This window comes from Pinus tabuliformis, chromosome 6 (genome assembly GCF_031772625.1).
Source record: "Pinus tabuliformis cultivar Carrire ecotype Pingquan chromosome 6, CPIR1, whole genome shotgun sequence".
Taxonomy (NCBI): Eukaryota; Viridiplantae; Streptophyta; class Pinopsida; order Pinales; family Pinaceae; genus Pinus; species Pinus tabuliformis.
This window is the reverse complement of record NC_142292.1, coordinates 945,795,111-945,816,479: the sequence shown is the minus strand read 5'-3', so window position 1 is coordinate 945,816,479 and position 21,369 is coordinate 945,795,111. Positions and strand designations below refer to the sequence as shown.

The 21,369-nt window shown below is 39.0% G+C and overlaps 1 long non-coding RNA gene and 1 pseudogene across 1 annotated transcript; one reads left to right on the top strand and one right to left on the bottom strand.

Moving 5' to 3' along the window:
- Nucleotides 1-561: 561 nt before the first annotated feature.
- On the bottom strand, nucleotides 562-2,263 carry LOC149262066 (U-box domain-containing protein 52-like; annotated as a pseudogene).
- A 3,555-nt stretch (nucleotides 2,264-5,818) lies between these two features.
- Nucleotides 5,819-6,472, top strand: LOC149262065 (uncharacterized). Its single transcript, XR_016248938.1, has 2 exons — nucleotides 5,819-6,248; nucleotides 6,353-6,472. It is a non-coding gene; the product is annotated as an uncharacterized LOC149262065 (long non-coding RNA).
- The last annotated feature ends 14,897 nt before the right edge of the window (nucleotides 6,473-21,369 follow it).

Sequence of the window (21,369 nt, the reverse complement as noted above, 5' to 3'; positions counted from 1 at the left end):
GTATAGCAAGAAGCAAATATCTATGGTGCTCATCTTTGCAGAAGAAGAATACATGACTGCAAGTCAACCAACATGTGAGGCAATCTGGATAAGAAAGATACTTGTGCGACTGTTTGGTCAGATTATGGATCCAACTGTGTTCTATTGTGATAATCAGAGTTGCATCAAGCTCTATGAGAATCCTTTATTTCATGATCGATCCAAGAATATAGATATTTGGTATCACTATTCACGAGACTGTGTGCAAAGGCGAATAACGTTACTACAATACATTCCGACAGAGGAACAAGACGCTGACATTTTGACAAAGGCCTTGTCAAGAGGGAAGTTCAAGTTCCACAGGTGTAGGATAGGGGTGGTTGATAATCCCTTTCTTGGAGAGAGGGGGTGTTAAAAATGCAGAAATAGATTCTCAATTTGATTTTGTCTTGATTAAATTGAGAAAATTCGAATTTCCACATTAGCAGACAACTTTGATGCAATTAACTTGTGTGACATGGCTTGTGTCACCAGGTTTCTTCAGTAAATTCGAGTTGGACTTCAATTAAGCATGTGTGATTGTTAATTTGTAGCAATCAAGGTCAGTGATTTCAAGTTGTTTTGAGTTAAACTAGTTCTAATTGCTATATGGGGATCAACCATGATTTCCTGCATACAATAAGGCCAACATACTTTCAGTATTAGAAATGATAGCCAGATGTTAATGAGTCGTGCACATATAGTTCTGTTTACTTAAATGAATTAAGGCATCCTCTCTAATGGAGATGGGTTTTCTTTCAACTTAGATTATCATAGTCACACCTCCTTTCTTGAAATGAAACCTCGGTGAGAAAATCTAACCTGGAGTATAGGACAAAGGAAGTGATGTGGGGGCATAAAATCAATTTCCTCTCACGTTGGTGGTTTGAGCAACAGCAAGGGCTTTGAATCTCTCAAATTTTGGCAGAACATCTCTTTCCCAGTCTGGCCTGTCCCTGCGCCAATACTCTGCACATTTCAACCCTAATAGTGCTAATTCCAGAGCTTCATCAAGAGGCCAATCTCCAGCATTTTTGTCCAGGATCTCCTGAAATGAACCATCCTCAATGGTTGTTTCAACTGCATCTGTTACATCCATGGGTGGTCTTCCTGTCAGAAATTGCAGAATGATTATTCCCAGAGCATACAAATCAGACTTGGGGCCAAGGATACCAGTCCTTTGGTACTCAGGATCAATATAACAAAATGTCCCTGCAGGGACTGTGCTATTGTACTGGGTTAGCATGGTTGTGGTCATTGCAGGGACAAGCCTGGCAGGACCTGCATCACTGATTTTGCTAACGAAGTTGTGTTCCAGTAAGATATTCGCAGGCACGGTGAGCTGTGAAGAAAAAACAACGCAGATGCCACTTCCCAAATGATTCTGAAGCGTGAAAACCATGGAAGAGGATCACTATTGCCCTTGAAGTGCAGACGGTCTTCTAGACTACCATTTGTCATATATTCATATACCAAACACCCATGCTCACGGCAGCCTCCAAGCAAAAGTACCATGTGAGGGTGACCAGCTCGGTTCAAAAGCTCAAGCTGAACAATTTAGGAAAAGAAAAACACCCTACCAAAGACTTAAAAACAAAATAAGCAGAAACCCAAGTATTAAAAATCTTCTGCGGATTCATTAGATAGAGTTTTAGGTTTTAAGAGCATTAACCGTAGGTAGTGCTTTAAAGATTTAGTACCTCTCGTTGAAATTCATGTATTACTTGAGTTGCTTCATTTTTAAGAATCTTGACTGCCACTGTGGTATGTTGCAAAGTGCACATGTAGACAGCACATAACCTCCCTCTCCAATCTTGAGTGAATCTGAGAAGAAATCTGTGGCAGTTTGAATTTCTTCTATTGAGTATCTTCTGTATCTGTATCCTTGATGGGTAGATTCAAGCGCTTCCAGTATTGTCTTTCTCTCTTCTGCTTCTATTGTGGCTCTTAGTTCTGCATTTATTCTTTCTTGGGCATGGCCATCCTAATGGACATTTCACTCTTTTCTTTCTCTTCTGCAGCGATTGTTCTCGCTATCTCCTCTTTTCTGTGCTTCCTCGACTTTTTTCACGTCTTCCCTCACTTGGAGATTGAGTTCATCGGCCTGTCACCGCCATTGAGCTCCTAAACATCAATCCTCCAATGTATCCACAACTGCATATCTGATTTTCAACCTACATTAAACTCGACTAGAATTTTGAAAGCAAGATAGACAGATAAAACTCACCGTGATCTTTGCTTTCATTGCTTATTTTCTCTCTCCAGCAAACATGCCTAGAGTATGATTTAGCTCACGCTTCAACCTTTCTAGCTCGATCATTATGTCGTGCTGAACAAATAAATGAAGAAATCATATTAGCACAGAAAAAACCCATTATATACTCGTATTTTGATATTGTCAAAAATATTGGATAGAGAGCCCTTGATTGTCCTATTCTACTGGTTGGTTTTCTATATATTTTAAGTTTATACACTCAGGCATCTCCAAAACCGTGCACTATGCATTGTTCCAATGATAAGTTTGCTCTCTTCTAATAACGTGCGATAAACACAGATACCAGAATGATTAGTATATGTGATATCTTTAAAAACTCGGGATGAATGAAAACATTCCTGGGAAAATAGGAAAGAATGATACCCGGTATCAGAATGATTCGTATATGTGAAAAGCACAAATACTTATCCTTTACTCTTCCATTAATAAAGTATATACGATGAATATAGATAATAAAATTATTAGTATATGTTAGTTGAGAGGTTAATTTTACAATTTAGTATGAGGGTTATGTGTAAGTATGTCAAATTCTCCAAAAATAATAAAAGTAATTTTCACTAAGTTAGTTGATTAATTTCACTCTTACAGCAATAAATAAAATATTTCCATTTCTATGTTAAATAATATGATTTTATATAACTCTAAGTGATAATTAAATATAAAATAATGTAGTTAAAATATGTAACTCATTCAATTTTTAACATAAAATATTAGTAACGATAAAATATTCAAAAATGCAATTTAAACAATGAAAAATTACTACTATAGATCTATCTTAATCATATTTTACCAACCACTAAATTGGATTAAATCCCTTGACATGTAAATATGTTTTCAAATTTTGTACTCTAAAAAGAGGTTTGTATATAATGAGATTTGATCCCTCTTGACTCTTAGTAGATTCATGGTTAAGATGGATCTAGGGTGGTTCTACAACCCTTTTAAAATAAAAATAAATAAATTATGCTTTAAATGGAAAAATAATATCGGCTACAATAAAAAAATGAATATGATGTAAAGTAATCCAAAAAAAAAATGTGAGTAAAATGGTTAAATTTTATACTTTTCAAAAATATTTCAATACAATATTTAAATAAACTATTTGAAGATAAGTGTTAAATAACTTATATCAATATCAAATTCATATATATATAAACAATTGTTAAAATAAAATATTCTAATGTTGTATATAAAAAATATTCAATGTGGGTTATCAATAAAAAATTTAATACGAATTAATATTGACATATAATTGAAAATATATTAATAATAATAATAATAATAATAACATTTTAATTTGGGTTGATAAAATGAATCGAGTTACATGTTATGTAAATTATTTTAATGTCAATTATGTATATATTATATATTATTTTAAAAATGTTATTAATATATCATGAAAAATATATGTTTTTACGGTACTTTGCACCTTAAAGAAATTTGTAGGTGAAAAAATTTAATCTTGCTCGATTTATGTTAGATTTGTACTTAAAATAAATCTATACTAGTAAATACAGATATCCATAGATTAAATAAAAACATATTTGAAAAAATAAAAATAAAAAAAATGATACAAAGTACACCATAACTAGTGTATATACTTTGATTAATATAAGTGGAAAACATAAGTTTCTAGTTTTCGAAAATAGGGAATTGAAAACATATTTCAAAAGAAAAAAAAATTCTTTGTTTACAATGAACATATTTTCTTTGTTTACAATGAACATATTAATAAGATAAAAATGGGAAGAAATGAAAACATATTTGAAAAGCAAAAATATGTTAAATGATACGGTGCAACGGAATATATAAATAGAATAAATGTATATTATATTAATAAAATAAAAATTTATTGAGCAAAATTTTTTATTTATTTAATTTATCATATTATTATTATTAATTTATAAAAACAAAACCAAAATCAGTCACAAAAACCTAAATTATTTTGAAAATAGTCACAAGTTCTATACGGAGCTGTGGAAGACTTATAACAACCTTAACCCTCAACTAAAACATACGAAGCAGGGAAAAGAGGTAACACTAAAAATCTCCTGGGAGGAAAGCCCTCCATCTTTTGATGCATAGCTATGTTTCTACCTAGTTTGTTGCTAGCAAGGTCCGATATACATGCAAAAAGTACTAAATCTTCTGTATTTGTTATGACTAGTGTGAATAGACCAGGTTCAACAATAATTGGACTGGACTCAATTTTAGTGATAAGAAAATTATAATTTGGCATGTGACAAGTCTTTGCTAAAATTTTATATCAATTTGGTATCATTTTTATAAAAAGGAATTTTTTAATTTTAACTTAAAATTAAGTATTTGCAAACAAAAGATTAAAATATGAGATTCAAGACTCAAAAACTTGAAAAACAATTTTTTAAAATTTATAATTTTTAAATATATAAAAATTAAAATAATTGAAAATAAATAATATATTAACAAATTCAATATTTAAAAATAAAATTATTAAGAATAAATTAAATATTTTTAATATAATTTTATTTTTAAATATTTTTAATTTATTTTCAAATTTTAATTATTTAAATTTATTATAAATATATAATTTATATAAATATTTTTTTATAATAAAAAATAGAGCTACTATGTATTAAATTTTTACAAATTATTTATTCATAAGTAAATTTATTTTTTTTGGTTGTTCGTGAGTTGTCAAATAAATATTTTTTCCTAATTATATTATAATAAACAAATTAATTAAAATAAATAACTCTATTTTTTTAAATAGTTTAAAAATTACTCTTATTCAAAATGATGAATTATTAATTAATCCTCAATTATGAAATGATGAATTATTAATTAATCCTCAATTATTTATTTCATATTTTTTTTGGGAGGGGTGAGGGAACAAAGCATTTTGAATAATATACCAAATAAAACTTCTACCTCTTCATCAATGCTTTGCTTTATGGATGAGGATATATTTATTTTGGTTGTGAAATTTTTGATAAAGAGAGATTTTCGTCTATATGTGAGTTTTAACTAATACAGAATTTTCTTGTTTTTTTTTAATAAGTATTATGTAATATAAAATTTGAATTTTTTTTTTAATTTTATATATTTTAAATTTACAAATTAAAAATATATTTTAAATAAAAAAGCCATAATTTGTTTGAGGTTTTGGTGTAACAGGTAAAAAGTTATTAATATACAAAATTATATATAAGAAACATTTTTACTTTCTATATATTACATAGATCTCTATTTTATGGGCAATATACCTATCTATACTTGTCTAATTACTTATTAATGTTTGGGTGTTATGTATTTACATAAAGTTATCTAAGGTGTAATTTACACGTGAAATTTAATATAACATAATTAGTTAACTTAATCACCTTAATCCAAACCTTAGATTTGATCTTCGAAGTGTCAGAGAAGGGTAAGTGTTTTACACATGGGTCTCATTGATGTGGACAGTTGGACGTCTGGAGTTCGTCAATCTCAAAAAGTTTGATTCGACAACTGGGAAACACCAACAATTGCTTAGGGTTCAACTCGAGGGTATCTAGTGTACCAGATTGTCATTTTCCTCCTGCTTGTCTCCCGAACCATGCTCTGCAACCCAACGTCATCATTGCCTCCGTTGAGGGTCGAACCATTGATGTTTGGGTGATTTCACTATTAGGGTTACAACATTCAGGGTTTTATTTCTCATTTCCTGAGTTCGGTTCTCTGCCGCTCGATTCTACTAAAGATTTCGACCCTCCGGTCTCTTCTAAACTCTCTAGAGTTCAACATGTTCACTTGTATAGGTCAATTTTTTTTTAAGTTATTTGTTGTGGTTTTCAGCCGTGACTAGGAGCCTATACTTGGTTTATTCCTTAATCGTTTAATGGTTGCATCGATGCGGATGTTCTCTCACCGAAAAACCTCTTGGCTCGGGGAAGACAGTTTCTTTGGACTCGAATCATGAGGATGGAGTCCACAGGTATTTTCTCATCTTCCTTATTTTGTTTGCAGTCTTGTTACATTACTAGTTTGCATATGAATTTATGAGGATTTCTACCCTTAGTTGGGATTTTCCCCTTGCAGGCACACCTCCAAAGGGGTTTCAGTTGGCAACTTCCCAACTCCGATATCCTAACCCGAGTGCCTATTTGCAGCTTGCAGCCTGTCAATGTATAGAGTTTTGTGTTAGGTTTTATTTTGGGACTTTATGTCCGCAATGTTACTATCTTAAATGATTATTGGTTTTCTTCATATTTCGCTCTTTGGCAACAACGGTTTTTCCTGTAATTGCAACATGAGGTAGAAGAGGCCTTCACTGATGTTTTGCTATCATTTCTGTATAGTTTTCCAGTTTTGGGTCCATTGATACTCTTAGAGTTGTCACAGTTCTTTTTTAAAATGGTTCTAGCAACACGGTCTGTGTGTTAATTTTTTAGCCTCGTTCTATTCGGAGTCTTATGGTTATTGATATTTTGCTTTGTTCATACTCATTACAGTTATGTTAGACAGTGTTTTAATTTAATATGCAACCTTAAAAATTTATATAGTTCGATGAGTAATAACCAACAGTTTCTCAATATATATATATATATAGCTCTCATTTAAGCACATTTTTTTTTTAATTTATTATGCTATAGTTCGAGGGTTTTGTGCTCGTAGACCTTAATTGATTCTTCAATCAGCATTTACTGTTTATCTTGTTTTAAACTAGGTAGGTTCAAATGATTTCTGAATTATGCATATACACATAACCATGTAGGGGACTAGACTAATTCGCTGCCCAGGCAGCAACTCGGTCCTAACCCCTATCCATAGTTATGTGCATTGTCGAAAGGTCTTCAGAGTTCCACCTTGTCTTAAATTCTATCATTCAGTTATTTCTCGGAACTATATTGTACAGAGTTCTTTTCTGGGTTTAATGTTCCTAAATTCAAGTTCCAACAGTTTTCCCATTCCTTACCCGAGCTAGCTATGGGGTTTTAATAATTTCTCCCATTTGAATACTTATTCTATTCACCTTCTGCTACAATGTCTATTTTAACACTAAAAATATTACCAATTCATCACCAGTCTGCAACAACAGAAAATTAACCGAAAACTTAAGTGTCAATCAAACCACTTCCACCATATAAACATTAGAAAACATGATAGAAAACATGTTTTTATGAAATTTATTGATATATTTTTCTTCTTAACCTTAGTGGGTACTTATCCATGCAAAAGTACATGTTAAAGACCAATTACAAATACCTATATGTTCTCATAAGTTTCTTTGAATTCAACAAGAAGAGACCTTCTCCTCCCAACCATAAGAAGGGAAATAACGTCCTCTTCTACCCCCAAACTTCCACTCCAACACAATAGGCAATAGTTCCTTAACTCCAAAATCAGGCTACAGACGTCAAGACTACAGTCTAGTCTTCCTGTCTTCGATTTCTTTCCGTAACAAGGCAATCCACTGGTTCAATATCAGCTCTGGACATTCCTTTCTTTACCTATTCTTTTTTCCAGAGTGAACCCCCTTTCTTCCACTGATATCTCTTTTTATCTCTAGGAAGAAAGGTATAGTTGTTTCAACTATCCCTAACTGCCTGGAGTTTGTAATGCATTTCTAGTCTCCCTTCTTGAATTCTAGAAATTTCATAATATGATAATTAAAAGAAACAATATTATATTACTTAAATTATTCATTGAGAATGTCATTAGGCTCTGAAAGTCCCATTTATCAACAAAGTAAAAATAATTCTCACTGTTGATCAGAAGATGTTACATCTTTCGCCCCTGAGCAGAACACCATCGTCGGAGTTTTTACTGTAGCCCTTGAAACAGAAAAGGATAAGCTTGTTTTAGTAGGCTTTCATCTTCCCAAGTAGCTTCCTTCGAGCTAAAGAGCTTCCATTACACTTTAGCTTGGTGATGACTCGCTTCTGCAATGTTGTTTCTCTCTGATCGAGAATGCATGGGGGTTCTACCAAAAACTCCTCGTCTGGTTCGACCTGTCCAAAACACAATTATCACCATTATTTTTATTTATTTTTTACGAACTATAGTATAACTTCAAATTCACTCATACTTAGTTGAACTTCTTGCCAATTAATAATATGTCTGGCATCATACACATATTTCTTTAAGAGTGATACATGAAACACATTATGTACTTTTATATGATGGGGAAGAGCAAGTTGATAAGTTATTGGTCCTATCCTTCCCAAAATCTGAAAAGCGCCATAGTAGCAAGGTTCCAACTTATAAAAACTATCCCACTGCAAAGTGCTCTTCTTGGGTTTTATCCCAACATAAACATGATCCCCAACTTGGTATTCTTTGAAACTATGCTTTTATCTGCATATATTTTTTGTTTCTTTCTCCATTTTAGCTAACATTTTGGGTCCTAGGATCATTTTATCCTCTGGTTTATGCCATCCTACGGGAGTCCTACACCTTCTTCTGTATAGTACTTCATAAGGGATCATCTTCAATGATTCATGATAGCTATTTTTATAAGCAAAGTCAACCAAATGGAGGTAATCCTCCCATTTGGTTGGTTGTTGCATTACATACATTCACAGTGCTAAATTGGATCTGAGTACCCATCATTGTAAAAAGTACCTTCTAGAATTCAAATGTAAATTTTACATCTCTGTCCAATATTACTACCTTTCCCATACCATGCAACCAAAAGATTTCCATCATAAAAATACATGTTATTTCCACAACTTTGTAGGTAGACTTTACAGGAATGAAATGAGAAACTTTGCTCAACTTCTCCACCACCACCATGATGGATTCATGTTGCTTTCAGGTCCTCAGAAGACTAGTTATGAAGTCCAATGTAATCATTTCCCACTTCCACTCAAGTATGGGCAGTGGTTGGAGCAATCTAGCAGGGTGTTGATGCTCAACTTTAACATGTTGGCATTCCAAACACTTAGACAAATATAACATGATATCCTTCCTCATTCCGGGCTAAAAATAACTTATCCGGATTGTAGAGGATTACTTCTGATAACCTAGGTGTGCAACATAAGGGCTATGGTGAAATTCGTCCAATAGCATTTACTTGAAACCTAGATGATTGGGAACATACACTCTTCCTTTGAAGTTCAATAGTTCCTCATCATCAATGCTGTATTCAGTTACTTTTCCTGAATTTTGCATCTGCATAGTTTGCTGCCATAAAAATTTATATTCAAGATCCTTAAGAGCAGATTCCCTGAGTTGTTTTGTTAAATCAAATTACACATGATGATATCAAATTTCGTATACATACAGAACTTTTTTTCTTAAAGCATCTTCTACCTGATTTTCCTTACCTCTAAGATGCTTTATGTTGAAGTCAAACTCGCTTAGGAATGTGGTCCACCAAGCTTGGCGTCTGTTTAAATTGGACTGCTCAAAGAAATTATTTAAACTGCTATGGTCTATCATAAGCATAAATTTCTTCCCCAGTAAGTAGTGGTGCCACACCTTCAAGGCATGTGTTACTACAATAAGCTCTAGGTCGTAGGCCAGATATTATTGTTCATGTTCCTTGAGCTTCCTTGACTCATAAGCCACCACTTTTCCATCTTGCATCAGTATCCCTCCAACTCCTTTCTGGAAAGCATTCGTGCAAATGATGAAGTACTTCTCTGGATCAAAAACTTTAAGAATTAGGGCAGATGTTAACAATCTTTTTAATTCCTCAAAACTGAGTTGAGATTCTGCTATCCACTTAAAGGCTTTCCCCTTCTTTTGTAGAGATGTCATGGGATACGCAATATTGGATAACCCTTCAATAAATCGGCGGTAGCAGCCTGCCAAACCCATAAAAGACTGGATGTATGCTATGTTTTTAGGAACAGGCCAATTTAAAATAGTTTCCATCTTTTCTGGGTCTACTACAATACCTTCAGAGGATATCACGTTCCCCAAATATTGTATATGTTCCTTGAAAAGTAACATTCGCTGAATTTGGCGTAGAGTTGATTCTCTCTTAAATTTTGAAGAAATATCCTCAAGTGCTCCTTATGTTCCATTGCATTCTTAGAGTAAATCAGAATATCATCAATAAAAATTAGGACAAACTTATCCATGTAGGGATGAAAAATTCCATTCATCAAACTCGTAAAAGTTGCCAGAGTGTTATTCAACCGAAACGGTAATACCATAAACTCATCGTGACAGTGACATGTTCTAAATGTTGTTTTGCATATGTCCTCGTCTTTAATGTGAATTTGATGATAACCCGATCACAGATAAATTTTAGAGAATATGGTGGCACCTTTAACCTGGTCAAACAAGTCATCTATCCGAGGTAATGGATATTTGTTTTTAATGGTTAACTTGTTTAACTGTCTATAGTCAATACACAGTCTCAGCGTTCTATCTTTTTTCTTCACAAACAATACGGCCACTCCCCAAGGTGATACACTTGGTCGAATATAACCTTTTTCAAGTAATTCATGTAGCCACATTTTGAGTTTAGTTAACTTGTGAATGCTCATACGGTAAGGTTCCTTGGACAACAGGGTAGCTTTAGGAATAAGTTCTATGGTGAAGTCAATGCTTCTCTTTGGAGGCAATCCAGGTATTTCTTATGGAAATACATCAATTAACTCTTGGACAATCAGTATATCTTCTAAGGTTTCCAAATTATCCTTCGAGTTGGTATATCGAACCTGTACCACATATATTTGACAACCCTTCTAGATAAATTTCTTTAACTAGTTAGCGGTGATTGACTACAACTTAATATCTCTTTTGATTCCTTGTATTTCCTATCTATTTCCTTCCTTTGAGAGGAAACTGATGGTTTTATCCTTACAATTTACAAAGGACCAGTGTCCTTCCAGCCAATTCGTTCCAATTAATACATCATAAGAATCGAAGGTTAGTATACTTAAATTTACTCTCATGGATTGTTCTACAATTTTTACAAGGCAATTCTCTACCTTGGATATTACTCTATGTTTTGCTCCTGTGGATAATTGCACGAACCACAAGGTCTTAAACTTCATAGTTGATAATTGTTATTTTTCGACTATTCTTGGACTAACATAACTAAGACTCGCTCTGGGGTCAATCAAAATAGACACAGTTTGGTTAGCTATCTATTGTAGTGGCTACAACCACCCTCCAAAATTTTGGCTTGCACCCAATTTCGGAGACTCCCTTGAGAGTTTCACTTGATGACTGTACACACTCGAGTTCACTCCGTGAGCTCACGTGAGTCTTCTTATTCATATTGCTTGTTCATTTCACTAAGTCTTGCATGTTGATGTCAAAGTCATGCTTCCGACCATGTTCTGGTTATGCTCAAAATCTTCGCTTCGTGTGCACTTGTTGGGTTCGCTATGAAAACATCTGTCGCGCTCACACAAAGAGTCACATTGACTGTCTGCAAGTGTCGTCACGGTTGACCAACGATCAATCACAAGTGTCACGCTTGTCACCTACACCTTCGGTCAGTCATAATGTACATATGTTTCTGGATGGTTTGAGTCGTCTCGTCATTGAGTCATGAAAGTGAGTGTTGCAAGATCACATATGCATATTTTAATCATTCACACACTTAGTCATTTTTTTGAAGTTCTAACAACCGAACTCCCCTCTAAAAACCGGACTCCCCTCTGATAGTTGGATCATCATCCTGCCATCGACTCGATCAGATGTCACCGAGAACATCGTAGGGGCACCAAGCAAGTCATTTCAAGTTGCGCTGCCCACAAGCAAATCAATCAGTCTCCTTGTTGGTCAACCGGAGAGTTTCAACCACCAGCCACCCCGGGACTGACTCCCCTAAAAAATTGCACAAAAGCTACAAGCATTACCCGCTCTGTTGACTAAGAAAATTGCACAGATAGGTCAGACATACACCAAGTGCCCGTCCCTATCTCTCTCAGGAAGTTGCGCAACTTTTTAGCCAACCCTCCTGACAGTTGACTGGATACTCATCCAGAAAATTGCGCAGTTTTCATGAGCAGGCCCTCTGCTGCCCAGAAGTCTGCTCAGCTCATAAATTATGTAGAGATGATTAGTAGGTCAGCCTCCCAGCACCAGTGCAATTTATCGCTCTAGCAGCTCCCAGCAGCAGACTGTCAGTTCCCTCCAGGAATTGTGCACTTTCTATTGCCAAGCTCCCAGCAGCTAACCGCCAGTTCCTTTCAGGAATTGTGCAGTTTCTACTACCAGTGACCTAGTAGCTAGTTTCTAGTTCCCTCCAGGAATTTCGCAGTTTTTGCTACCAAGCTCCCCGCTAGTTCCTCCAAAAAATTGCGTAAATTTTGTCTGCCAAGCCTCCCTGCAGCCCAACCTGTTCCTCCAAAAAGTTGCGCAGTTTTTTTTGCTCTGTCTTGTTGTCGCTCGTTATGGAAACTACGTAGATTTTGCCTACCCAACCTTCCTGTAGCCTAGACTATTCCCCTCAAAAACTACGCAGTTTTTTCCTCCAGTTGGCCCAGACCTCGTGGACAATCACTATTGATTTGGATTTCCTATCTCCATCACCCAGTGACTCTTGCGCAGTTTTCATCTGGAGTGACCAGAGCCTCCTTCCCGCCTCACAAACTTGTTTCCTCTCCCAGTCACCTACATCCAAAATGGTCATGTATCATGGTAGACTAGGAGGTTTTTGGATTTGATGTCATCTCGTCATGAGTGACTGCAGGAATAGGTATACAAACAAACATGGCATGACAACTAACGAGATGAACGAAGGGGAATACATGCAAAAAGGATTGGTTCACCAACGGACGAACAAACGATGTATGCAAAGATATGTGCTTGCGAACGGATGATCATACAAAGATGTGTTTGTGGACGGACAAATGAGAAAACATGCAAGATGTGCTCATGGATGGACGAACGAACGAACATGTCAAGCCTTCCAACATACAAGCAAGGAGCAACGTGTAAAAGCAACATCGAGTGAACCAACGACCATCGAAGACTTTGTGCACTTTGCCATGCAAAGGTGAAGTTGTGACACACCATGAGGACATCCATCACCCAACAGCACTACAGCTCGACATGCACACCACTAATAGCACGAAAGTACCAGCACTGTCATGTCATGAGTCATGTCATCCACATCTCTACATTGGGCCATAATATTTATCAATGTAATGTAACATGGAAGTCCAAGAGACCCACTTGTTGTATGAAGAGTCATGTAAAGTCAAAAAGTCATGGAATTCAAACATTCATTAGGGTAGTCAAACAACCACAAGGGTTAGTTTCACCCCTTTCTATAAATACCCCCTCATTTGTAGATGTAATGGACTTTTCACCTCAACTCCACCCACATAGCCAAGAGAGTCTGTAATATTTTCTTTTTGGAGTAAGTAGTGGCTCCAATGCCTCGCTCACAGGTTAGTGATGTTGATCCAGATTTAAACAAGAACGCAACAAATTACAAAGATAACCATATACACAAAGATGCAGCGGAAATAGTACTTCATTTCATTAATGGAAAATACTGAAATATGCTTACAACCAGAAATGGAAATAAACCAGCTAGGGCGATGGTAGCTTATCTCTAAGAAGAGATGTGGTGGCTACATAGCTCTGAACTGTGTTACAACGAGGCTCGAAGGCCTATTTATTGTTGAGAAACAATGGAAAACCCTTAACATTCCAAAACCTAACCCTAGAAGATGAAACGCCAAACTGTGGGGCCCGTTTGGGTAAATTGGTACACCAACTTCCCGGGGTCGTAACTTTGGCATACGATCTCCGTTTGACGCGTACAATAGCTCGTTAGAAAGATCTATCCGAGCCCTGCCACTTTGGGAGGCAACACTTGTGTTGCCCCAGACTTCCCAAAAAACGTCGTTTGAGGCCTCAAAATGGCTCCGGAAGTTCAGGACCCGAAAAACTGCTAAAAATAGTAAGTTGTGCTACAATTAAGGAAACTGAAAATGCTGAGAGAAACAATGGTGGGGGTCCAGGTGGACTTGGCAGGTGGCCACCAATATCCACCTGGATCATTCCTCCCCCCTTAGGAAGCAATGGTCCCCATTGCATTGAGTTCCTCCATGAGATGAGGAAACTTTTGCTGAACTTGTTCCCTGGTGAGCCACTTGCCCTGCTGAAGGAGTTGGCCTGCTTTGACAACTCGATACAGTTGGATATTCTGTTGGCGAGTGTTCTTGATCTGTGTGTCCATGATCCGATTAGTTGCAGCTTGTTCCATGCAATCTGGATTTAATTATGTGGGTGTGAGCTGTTCCGCAATGTCGGATTTGTCGAGCAATGGTGGAAAGTATGGCCGAAGGCGGTCCACATTGAACACTGGATGCAGGCCAAGGAATGGGGGAATGCTGAGCTCAAATGCATTGTCTCCCATAGCCTTAGTAATGGTGTAAGGACCATATCAGAGTGGTCTCAGTTTCCGATAGGCTCCAGTAAGGCGTTCCTTTTGCAAATGCAACCAGACTTTGTCGCCCACCTGAAACTTGTGTGGCACCCGATGTTGATCATGTCGCTACTTGTACTTGGCATTTGATTTCTCCAGAATGTCATGGACCTGTTGGCGAATATGTTGGATGCGCTCAATGAAGTTGGTGGCCTTATCTGTTTTGGACTGGACATGAGCTGAATTTATGTGAGTAGCTGCAAGTGGCATGGCCACATCAATGGGGCATAGTGGCTGGAATCCCAAACCCACCTGAAAAGGGCGATGGCCAGTGGAGCTGTGAAGAGCTCGATTGTAGCTGTGCTGAACATAGGGGAGGCTCTCGTCCCATGTGTGTGGATGCTTTGAGTTATACATGCGCAGAATGTGCACAATCATCCTATTGACAACCTCTGTCTGGCCATCAGTTTGAGGATGGAAGGCTATGGACTTTGTGAGTTTGGTGTCCAGCATTGACTAGAGACTGGACCAAAATGTGCTGAAAAACCGACTGTCCTGATCTGAGATGATAGACTGTGGGATCCCAAAGTGCACCCACACTCGTTCAAAGAAGAGTTTAGCAGTGGCTTCTGCTGTGATATTCTTCTTGCAAGCCGCCATAATGGCCATCTTCGAGAACCTGTCGACGACCACAAAAACACAGTCATTTCCATGCTTAGTGGAAGGAAGGCCTGACATGTTATCCATGGAGATGGATTCCCAAGGTAAACTAGGGGTATGCAACGGGGTATAGAGGCCGTGCTTCTTGATGGTCGGTTTGGCAATGGCACAGGCAGTACATGATCTGATGTATTTCCCAACATCCTGTCGAAGATTGAAATACTGCCACTTTTTTCTCGACCTCAAAATGCCCAGCAACCCGACTGTAGTGTGCTTCCCAAATCATCTTGGCACGCTCGCTTGAAGGAACACAAAGGTGATCCAGGTGGCATAACGGGGCATCCTGGAGGTGAAAATCTGGAACATGCCGACCCTCTAAGAGTGTCTGGTATGTGTGGCCGAATTCTGGGTCACTTTTATAGAGAAGTGGCCAATCAAAAGTCTCGTGCCCACAAGAGTTGAGCACGGTGGTTAACGCCATGATCAGTGGTCGACTGAGGCAATCTGCAACATTATTGTTGTTTCCCTTCTTATACTTGATATTCAAGTGGAACTGTTGCAGGTATGTAGACCACTTCTGATGGCGATCATTCTGCAATTTCCCTTGGGTCTGTATGAACTGCAGGGGTCGGTGGTCTGTGTGGATGACCGTTTCCTTCCCCAAAATGTAATGCTTCCATTGTCGGCAGGCCTGTACAATGGAATACATCTCTTTATCATAAGTGGGGTACTTCCGAACTGTGTCTGAAAGTGTTTCACTGTGATATGCCACTGGATGTCCATGTTGAGTAAGGACTGCCCCAATAGCATAGTCAGAGGCATCTGTCTCGACCTCAAATGGTTGTTGTAAATCTGGTAACGCAAGCACTGGTGCCGTGCAGAGGCGATCCTTCAACTCCATGAATGCCTTCTGTTGAGATTCTGACCAAAAGAATTTTGCTTTCACCCCTCCCTTGGTGACTTGACTCAAGGGCCAAGTAATATGAGAAAACCCCAACACGAACCTGCGGTAGAAGTTGGCAAGACCTAGAAAGCTGCGGAGCTCTGTTAGAGTGGTTGGAGATGGCCAATCCCGAATGACTTGGATCTTGGCTGGATCGACATGCACCCCCTGTTCATCAATGATGTATCCCAGATACTGAACCTGGGTCATGCCAAAAGTGCATTTCTCCAAAATGGCACATAGCTTGTGTTGCCGCAGTGTTTGGAGAACCTGTCGGATGTGGTGGAGGTGCTCTTCCCAACTCTGGCTGAAGATCAGAATGTCATCCAAGTATACTACTACAAAGGAGTTGGTGAATGGCCGCAAGATGTCATCCATTAGCCTCATGAAAGTTGCAGGAGCATTCGTCAATCCGAAAGGCATAACCAACCATTCGAAAAGGCCCTCCTTGGATTTGAAGGCAGTCTTCCATGCATCAGAGGGTTCGATTGCTACCTGGTGATATCCTGACTTCAGATAGATCTTGCTGAAATATTTCGCCCCCTTTAGTTGGTCCAGGAGGTCATCAATCTGTGGGATCAGGTACCTATTACGGACAGTGATCTTGTTCAGCGCCCGATAGTCAATATAGAGTCTCCACGTCCCATCCTTCTTCTATACCAACATGATCGAGCTCCCACAAGGTGATGAACTCGGACGGATGTGACCTTTCTGCAGGAGCTCCTGAATCTGCCTCTTGATTTCATTGTTCTCTAGAACGGAGCGCCGATAAATTGGTCCATTGGGTAGCGGCGCACCTGGGGTCAGATCGATGGAGTGCTTGACGTGACATTGCAGAGGAACCCCTACAGGGGAGGTGAAGATGTCCTCGTACTCCTCCACAACCTTGTTCATCTGTAGTTGTCGTGCAGAGGGACCCCGTCTGGAGGCCGCGGCCACCGTCTTCTTCTTTCCTTGAGGGCGTATCATCAGGAAAAAAAATTTCCTGGTTTTGGAAATGATCTTACTGCATTGTTTTGCAGTAATCAAAGAGATGGCAGTAGGTGGTGCTACCTCTAGTATCCTGTACAACTTATTTCCCAATGTAATAATAACAGCATGGGGCCTTGATTCATACACAACATGTCACTTCCACAAGTATGGCTATCCTAATAATACATCACAAACTTCAAGGGGAGCAATGTCACACAATACCTCATCCGTGAAGGGCTTGATGTTGTATGGAAGGCGACACTACTGGCTCACGCGAAGATCTCGTCCTTGGTGAAGCCACCTAATGATGTACGGTTGTGGATGTGTTGTGGTCGGTAAGGCCAACCGCTTCACGACCTCTGCCGAAATGAGGTTCTTTTGACTCCCGCTATCAACAATGAACTGTATCGGGGAGCCCTTTACCCACATCTGGGAGTGGAAGAAACGCTCCTCCTCCTCTAGATCTTCGGGTTCATTTTTCTGGATCTTGGCGGTAGCAACAGTTGCATTGAGATCCGCATCAATGATCTGCTTCCCTTTGTCATTCCCCTTATCAGGTTCTGACTCAGAGTCGGAACATGCATCTGATTCTGAAACCTTCAGCTCAGCCACCAGTGACTGCTTGGCCCGACACTCACTTGTGTTGTGAGTGGATCTCTTATGGAACTCACACCATTTTCCCATGTCTTTTTTCGTCTTCGCGGTGCTATTCTTTGCTTGCAGCTTCGGCGAGCTGTCTTGGGCTATCCCGCCTTGGCTTTGTCCTTTGTTCTGTGGTTTAGGGGCACCTTTCCCCTGCTTTGGATTTGCAGATCCAAAGTCTCGCTTCTTTTGTTTAAACTTCTGCTCGACCTTGACGGCATATCGGTATGTTGCGCCGAGCGAGGAGATGTTCAGGAATTGTATTTCTTCCTAGATGTACTTGTGCAGGCAGCCACATTATTTGAGTATCAAATGTTGCTCTGAATCCTTGATACCCAACTTTGTGCGAAGGGTATGGAAAAGATTGGTGAACTCCGGCACGTCTTGGTCCCTTCCCTGCCGAAGCATGGTCCACTTTATGTATTCATCCTCATAGCTTCCGACAAGGTAGTACTGCTCCTTGATGGCATCCCGGAATGAATTCTAGGTGGGTGTGGCTGAAAATAGTGAGCCAGTACTTTCATCATTCTGCTCGCAGTATGTTTCCCACCAGTCCTTGACGTGGGGGGCTGCTTTGAGAAGAGCGAAAACAATCTTTTCCCGACTCGAAAATTCATGAACAGAAAAATAACCCTCTAGCAGATTTAACCATTTATCTACGACATCTGCGTCTATCTGACCCTCGAATATGGGGATTTCAAAATTAACTTGTACCTTAAAGGGCGTGGCATTTCCAGAGTAGCTGCTGGAAGCCGATGCGTCGCTTCTGGGTAGCCGCTGAAGGATCTGGGCAAAGTTGTCCATCATCACGTTCTGTTGTCGCTCGAGGGCTTCTTCAAGCAAGATTTTGATGGGATCTCCTGCCCCCTCGTCTTTCTTCTCATCCGCCATGGGAGGCCGTCGGGATTTGCGAGGCTGGTCTTGCAAAGGTTCGACCAGTTCAAGCCCTAACTCCTTATATCCCGACCTTGTTGGCGACATGCAAAGAAAAACAGAGAAAAAGCAAACCGCTCTGATACCACTGATCCGGATTTAAATAGGAATGCAACAAATTACAGAGATAACCATATACACAAAGATGCAGTGGAAATAATACTTCATTTCATTAATGGAAAATACTGAAATATGCTTACAACCAGAAACGGAAATAAACCAGCTAGGGCGATGGTAGCTTATCTCTGAGAAGAGATGTGGTGGCTACATGCCTCTGAACTGTGTTACAATGAGGCTCGAAGGCCTATTTATTTCTGAGAAACAATGGAAAACCCTTAACATTCCAAAACCTAACCCTAGAAGATGAAACGCCAAACTGTGGGCCCCGTTTGGGTAAATTGGTACACCAGCTTCTCGGGGTCGTAACTTTGGCATATGATCTCCGTTTGACGCGTACAATAGCTCATTAGAAAGATATATCCGAGCCCTGCCACTTTGGAAGGAAACACCCATGTTGCCCCAGATTTCCCAAAAAACATCGTTTAGGGCCTCAAAACGGCTCCGGAAGTTCAGGACCCGAAAAACTGCTAAAATAGTAAGTTGTGCTACAATTAAGGAAACTGAAAATGCTGAGAGAAATAATGGTGGGGGTCCAAGTGGACTTGGCAGGTGGCCACCAATATCCACTTGGATCAGATGTATGGTGTAGCGATGTGTCTTGGAACTTTTGCTTAATTTAGAAGCCTGCTAATAGGCTAGCAAATTTTCACACATGTATTGTAACTATTGTAAGACTAATATTTAACACTTGTGATGCATGTTTCTTTAACCTATGTTTCACATTTGAACTACTTCACTTGTTGTAATACATAATATATTATTGAAAATGTGTTGTATATGTTGTTAACGTTGTCTCGCCCGTGGTGGCTACCTTCCCAGACATTAGAGAGACCTTTCACATAAAACTTGCTATAAAAATTGTTGCACTCATGTGGACTAATCCACTGAATGTTATACATGTTATCTTCCCTTATGTGTTTTGACTGCCGCATCTTTGTGGACTGTTCCACCGAAAGCTGTTCACATTCTGTTGTGTTGTGTGTTCCTAGCAGGGTTGGGACTTCTCCCAACCAAATTGGGACTCACTCTCACCCTCTACCTCTACAGTGAAATAACCATGACACAAGTGACACTTATACTCACCAGGCACGTGAACCTCGCTTCTCGAAGACAAAGCAGACCACTCTCCTATGTTGACAAGCAAGAGTTGAGGCAAATCCTTAAGATAATGGAAACTGAGCCATCATACCAGATGGGACTCCCACACCAAACAATGTCAGGTCTAGTTGGGACTTCATACCGGAGTGATCCCCTAAACGTTGGCGGGTCCAGCACCATCAACATTTTTGGTGCTAGAAGGAGGGAATCCAGTTGTATATGGTTGAACATCCTCTCACACTCATTCATCAACCATCTAGTCAAGGCAGTAACTTGTACTCCCTCTCACTTACACGTGACTCTGTAGTTGGTTACTCCTCACCTCCCAGGATTGAACACGAGATTTTGTATCGTCAACTTCACTCTATCTATCCCATCACTCGCCAGTTCGCAAAAGAAGTTACACTGATCCCAGGCATACAACATCTTCCATATGCATCAAGAAAGCCAAAATCCACTCCTACGGAAGCTTTTGTGTCATCAGTGGAAGAGGCAGTCCTTGCCACACTTGAAGGTCTGGAAGAAGAAATTGAAGACAGAGAGGAACCTTCGGTCTTTCGGCAAGGCGAACAAGACACTCTTGTCATCTTGAGATCAAACTCTGGTACAGGAGGCGAAGGGGAAGGCAGCAGAGGAGGTGGAGGTAAAGACGAACTAGTGGAATCAAAGGCGGAACCATCAGATTCTAAAAGAGAGGAGGAGGACGAAGAAGAAGAAGATATGGCTGACCCAAATCTAGGATGGATGATTGAGGGACCATTGGCTCTCCTGGCTATTCTGCACAAGACGCTGAAGCGAGCAGAGAGAATTAACATCAATTTTAACGTTGATGACATGGTGAAGGCAGAAGATCACTTGGACAAATTCTACCTATAGTTGCAGACCCTTGAGGTATGGTATGATGACATAGCATGTCGATTGTTTCCATGTACCTTGGATGGTCGAACAGCTGCATGGTATCATAACCTTCCACCGAACTCTATACAAAGTTGGGGTGCATTCAAAAGCGTGTTCCTTGAAAACTTTGTTGATGACAAGACCCCAGCCATGCTACTCAACGAACTGGGAAGCCTGAAGATGGAGGGAAAATAAAAGGTAAAAGACTTCAATCATAGGTTTACATGCATATTGAACAAGTTCGCCGTAGACACTAAACCTCGTGACTCCATCACTATTGAATACTGCACATTCGCACTACCATCCAACGTTGTGCAGTTCGTCAAGTGAGTTGCAAAACCAACACTCTTAGAAAACTGCAAAGAGGTTATTGCTATTAAGAAAGACCTATGTGCAATTGGAGTCATCAAGGATGAAGAATCAACAAAGGACTCCAAAGATACGAGTAGGAAGTCCCAAGTGATGGAGAGAAAAGGTAGAGACAAGGAAGCAAATGAT